Raw genomic sequence first — 6423 nt, forward strand, 5'->3', positions numbered from 1 at the left:
TTTGTTCAAAGCATCAAGACTTTGTTGAGTTAAAGCCTAATTTCAGATTTCACCCTATGTATAGAATGTATAGGTCCGTGTACGTTTTGATCGTTTGTTTTTTCGTTTGAACCACAAAACGAAATAAGGAGAAAACCACCGTTTTTTGTTTGTCGTTTCAAACCAAAAACAAAGAGACGGTAAAAAGAGAGCCGTTCTTCCGTTTTGGTTTCTGAAGTCAAAAAACGAAAAACGAGTAAACCAATTTCAAATAACGGACCGTTTTTTGTTTTTTGAAATTCTTATTTTCATTTCTCCGTTTGAAGATCTACATTAAAAGAAAGACAGGTGGGCCGGAAGTAATAGTAAATAGCCTATAAAATAAAAGCCAAGCTTTTATAACGGGTAAATTGTGTTGCACTAACGTTATACCAGAGTAACGTTAGAAGAAAAAAAATCAATCAATAAATAGGCTGATATGAACCTGGGCCGAAAGAAATATGTTAGCAACAATAGTTTATTACAGTTATTTAATATTATTTAATAATAATAGCCTATCCACGTGCACATCACCAGCCCCGTTTAATGAGCGCATTGTTTGGTTCAATACAGTTGGTAATATAGGGTAACCTGAGAACCTGTGTGTGCAGAGTTGGTATACTGTTAGCGCTATATTAAATAATTAAATTCATATTTAATGTGGTTTCCCCACAATGGACCAAACTGTTCCCCTTTCAACCAGCAGATGGCAGTATTTAAATGACTGAATGTATTGTGCCTTGGGGAACTGTTTTAAATCAAGATTACTGATACAGATGTATTTATTGTTGTTCACTTCATTTGGTTTTTGATTTTATTTGCAACCTAGTTATCACCATCATCATCATCATCATCATCATCATTCCCCCCCAGCCCAGAGTTAAACCTGCATGCCCTTCTGTTTTAACCTGATTCTACACCTGCTATCAGCTTCTAGCAGCTCAGACAACAAACTCACATCAGACCGTCCTGATGTAGGCCATCTGGGGTTCCTCACATGAGCTGCTTGCTTCCTCATCCTTCCACACCTCTATTTTAGGTCAGAACTTTTGACTTGGCCTTTCCAAACATTCATTTTATTCTTCTTTAAGGTAGGTGGGTAGATTTATTTGTCACATATAACAGGTTTATTAGATGTAAGTATAAATTGAGTTTGTAACTCCCTTCTCTCATAGCAGAAAATATACGTTAATATACAATGTAAAAATGGTAAACAGAAATAAACTCTAACCATTGGAGCAGTGCTGGGGATGCATTAGAGTGTGAGAGTCTGAGAGCTTTGGGGGAAAGCTGCTCTGCAGTCTGGTGGTGCGGCAGCAGAAACCTCTATATGTCTTCCCAGAAGGCAGCATGGTGATCAGGCTGTGGCTGGGGGGGTACTGTCCATTAGTATCCTTTGGGCTCTGCGTATGCACCTCACTCCCTGATATCACTGATGCTCGGGAGATGGGTACCAATGATCCTCTGAGCAGTTTTAATCTCCCGCTGCCGAGCCCTCAGGTCCTGGTCCTGGTCCTGGTCCTGGTCCTGGGCCGTGCACATCCCATGCCAGTTTGGGATGTTTCCAGTCAGGATCTTTCTATTGCTCCTCTCTATAAGCTGACAAAACTGGCGTGGGAATTTGCTTCTTATTCTTCCTCAAGAAATACAGTCTTCTGAGCTTTCTTCACCAGCGTAGGATGTGAGACGACCATGTCAGGTTCTCTGTGATGCGGATTCCAGAACTTGAAACTATTCCCTGTTCACCTCAGCACCACTGATGTAGTCAGGAGTGGTTGTAGTTTTATTTTAAGAGGTGTTGTTGTTGGGGGGGCTGTAATCGAGTTATGTTTATCTGTTACTGAAAATGTGGTGATGTCATTTTACCAAATATTAATTATTAACTTGTTCAATTTTTTCTATTATGTTCACTTGCAGAATGTTAAGTTTAGTTGAATTCCCTTTGCTGTTAAGCTATTGTTATTTTTGCAATAATAAATAATCAACTTATTTTTTAAAATGTTTAGATTATGTTCACTTGCTTGTTGTCTATTACACACACTAGAGCCACCCCCCCCACTGGACTGTAGGCCTATATGTGAGACATGTTTTTAAATTTGTGAGTGTCACAGTCAACTCCTTAAACAGTTCACGCAGTATAATAGCACACATGGAAATCAGACCAACATGACGAGAAAGAGCTCATTTTGGTGAGTAGGCTAATGACTTAAGCAGCAGGGCTAAGAAACGTGATTTGTGAAAGCAGTTATAATGAAAATAATGGAAAGTGTGTAGCAGTTTGCACACAGCAGGCATGGTGCGACACCTACTGGTCTGTTTTTGTAATCGTTTTGAACTTCCCTTGATGGTCCATTACGTGGAAGCCACATTAAATATGAATTTAATTATTTAATTAGCGCTAAGTTACCAACTCTGCACACACAGGTCTCAGGCTTACCCTATATTACCACTGTATTGAACCAAACAATGCGCTCATTAAACGGGGCTGGTGATGTGCACGTGATAGGCTCGATATTAATAACTGTATAAACATGTTGCTACATATTCTTTGGGTCCAGTTCATATCAGCTATTTATTGATTGTTTTTTTTTTTCTTCTAACGTTACTCTGGTATAACGGTGCAGCACAATTTACCTTTATAAAGCTGGCTTTTATTTTGTAGCTATTTACTATTACTTTCCGGCCCACCTGTCTTCTTTTAATGTAGATCTTCAAACGGAGAAATGAAAATAAAATTTCAAAAAACCAAAACGGTCCGTTATTTGAAATTGGTTACTCGTTTTTAGTTTTTTGCCTTCAGAAACCAAAACGGAAGACGCTCTCTTTTTACCGTCTCTTTGTTTTTGGTTTGAAACGAAAAACAAAACGGTGGTTTTCCCTTATTTCGTTTTGTGGTTCAAACGAAAAACAAACGATCAAAACGTACACGGACCATTCTGCTCTCCCACAACTTTTGTGCATTCTCTCAGACTCTCCCGATGGACTGAACCTTGGTCCGTGTCCGTTTTGATCGTTTGTTTTTTCGTTTGAACCACAACACAAATAAGGAGAAAACCACCGTTTTTCGTTGTCGTTTCAAACCAAAAAACAAAGACGTAAAAAGTAGCCTTCTTTCCGTTTTGGTTTCTGAATTCAAAACGAAAAACGAGTAAACCAAATTCAAATACGGACCGTTTTTTTGTTTTTTGACATTCTTTTTTCATTTCTCCGTTTGAAGATCTACATTAAAAGAAAGGCAGGTGGGCCGAAGTAATAGTAAATATAGCCTCAAAATAAAAGCCAGCTTTTTAACGGGAAAATTGTGCTGCCCTAACGTTATACCGAGTAACGTTACGAGAAAAAAAAAAATCAATCAATAAATAGGCTGATATGAACCTGACGAAAGAAATATGTTGCACATTAGTTTATCACGTTCTGTACTATCGAGCCTATCCACGTGCACATCGCCATCGTTTATGACGCGCATGTGTTTGGTTTAATACAGTTGTATACAAAGAACTTGTGTGTGCAGAGTTGTTACTGAGCTCTATATTACTAATTAAATTATATTTATGTGGTTCCCACCATGTAATGGACATCAAGGTGCAGTTCAAAACGATTACAAAAACAGACCAGTAGGTGTCGCACCATGCCTGCTGTGTGCGAGCTTCTGTCACATGAGTAATATAGAAATATTGTTTATGTTCTGTGTTTTGGAAAGCTAAACCCTTTATATTATTTCATTATAACTGTGCTTCACAAATCACGTTTCTTAGCCCTGCTGCTTAAGCATTAGCATACTCACCAAAATGAGCTCTTTCCTCCTCATATGTTGTCTGATTCCATGTGTGCTATTACTGCGTGAACTGATTAGGAGTGTGACTGTACACACTCACAATTTAAAACATGTCTCCATATACGCCTCAGTCCAGTGGGGTGTGTGCAATGACAACAACAGTGACCTAATCTAAACATTTTAATAAAATAAATTGATTTGTTATTATTTTCATAAAATAACAATAGATTAACACCAAAGGGAGCTTTCTGAAGCTGTTCTGTACAGAGGAATGGGCAAAGATTCATCCAGTCAATTAGCAGGACTGTTCAAAGTCTGGAAACGTTTTCGTGCAGTTATTGCTGTTGTTCTCAGCTTTGAAAGCCTGTTTTTCATAAGTAATTATGTTTTGAAATTCATTTTGAGGACATCGTAAATGTCTACCTTAGGGTTCACAATTGTTTCTGCAGACAGATTGTACTGCAATGCCTTTAAGGCATGTGTATTGTAATATTGAATAAATGTTTACGTGTCATAGATTCTTTTCACTTGCATGACACAATGGAGTGTTGTATTTTATACACACTGGAATGTGTATTGAAGAAAGATTCACACAGTATATAGCACACTGGTACATCATTGTTTTGGCCAGATGGCCTCCATTAGGACATTTCTGATGTGAGTTTGTTGTCTGGCTGCTAAGAACTGATAGCAGTGTAGAGTCAGTTTAAAACAGAAGGCATGCAGTTTAACTCTGGGCTGGGGGGGAATGATATATTATAACTAGGTTACAATAAAATCAAAAACCAAATGAAATGAACAACAATAAATCCCATCTGTATCAGTAATCTTGATTTAAAATAGTTTTACCAAAGGCAAAATAACAGTCATCATTTAATACTGCCATCTGCTGGTCGAACGGGTAACGGGGTTTGTTCCTTACATGGAAACCACATTAATATTAATTTAATTATTTAATATAGCGCTAACATAACAACTCTGCACACACAAATTCTTAGTTACACTATATACCACTGTATTATGGTTACCCTATATTACCAACTGTATTGAACCAATGCGCTCATTAAACGTGACGTGCACTTGGATAGCTAAATAACTGTAATAACGTGACTAAACTGTTGGTTATGTTATACTGTTGCAAGCGAACGTTGTATTCGGAAGAATAAGTTGGCGGTGGAGATGAATCATCTTTAGGCCGTTCTTGGCATATTTATTTAGCTTCGGACACATCAGTCTCACGGTAAAAAGCTTCTCTCTCAGCGCTACGGCAAACAACTGTGACAAACAATGACTCAAACGCGCCCTCAAGCTCACACATAGCGGCTCGCCCTTGTGGTAAACATTGTACACAATATGGAACAGTAACAGCTGCATATTACTAATCAACACTGACGACATAATGACATAGTTTTACACATAAACTACCGTTGCAAACATATTTCTTTTGGTCCAGGTTCTATCACGCCTCATTTATTGATTTTTAAATTTTTTTTCTTCTAACTTACGCTGGTATCTAAATTCAGCACAGTTTACCCATGATAAAAGCTTGGCTTTTTATTTTTGTAAGGCTATATTTACTATTACTCCTTCCGGCCACACCTGTCTTTTCTTTTAATGTAGATCTTCAAACGAGAAATGAATAATGGAATTGCAAGAAAAACAAAAACGACCGTAATTGAAATTGGTTTACCACGTTTTCGTTTTTTTTGAATTCAGAAACCAAACGAGAAACGACTCTCTTTTTACCGTTTCTTTGTTTTTGGTTTGAACGACCAAACGAAATACGGTGTTTCTCCTTATTTCGTTTTGTGGGTTCAAACGAACAAACCAAACGATGCAAAACGTACACGACCACCTGTGTTTGTTCAAAGCATCAAGACTTGTTTAGTTCAAGCTAATTTCAGATTTCACCCTATGTATGAATGGTATAGTCCGTGTACGTTTGATCGTTTGTTTTTTTCGTTTGAACCACACAACGAAATAAGGAGAAAACCACCGTTTTTTGTTGTGTTTACAAACCAAAAACAAGAGACGTTAAAAAGTAGAGCCGTTCTATCCGTTTGTTTTCTGAATCAAAAAAACGAAAACGAGTAAACCAATTTCAAATAACGGACCGTTTTTTGTTTTTTGACATGTCTTATTTTCATTTCTCCGTTTGAAGATCTCATAAAAGAAAGCAGGTGGGCCGTAAGAGTAATAGTAAATAGCCTATAAATAAAAGCCAAGCTTTTATTAACGGGTAAATTGTGCGGCACTAACGTTATACCACAGTACGTTAGAAGAAAAAAACATCATAAAATAGGCCTGAATGACCTGGCCGAAGAATAATGTTAGCAACAATAATAGTTTTTACAGTTTATTTATATTATTTAATAATAATAAGACCTATCACACAGTGCACATCACCCAGCCCCGTTTCAATGAGCTCATGTTTGTTCAATACATTGGTACATATGAGAAAAGTAGACTGAGACACCTTGTGTGTGTGCAGAGTTGTTACTGCTAGCGCTTACATTTAAATAATTAAATTTATATTTATTGTGGTTTCCACGTAATGGACCAAACTGTTCCCCTATCTACCAGCAGATGGCAGTATTTAAATGACTGACTGTATTGTGACTTTGTGAACT

This window comes from Etheostoma spectabile, chromosome 9, assembly GCF_008692095.1.
Source record: "Etheostoma spectabile isolate EspeVRDwgs_2016 chromosome 9, UIUC_Espe_1.0, whole genome shotgun sequence".
Taxonomy (NCBI): Eukaryota; Metazoa; Chordata; class Actinopteri; order Perciformes; family Percidae; genus Etheostoma; species Etheostoma spectabile.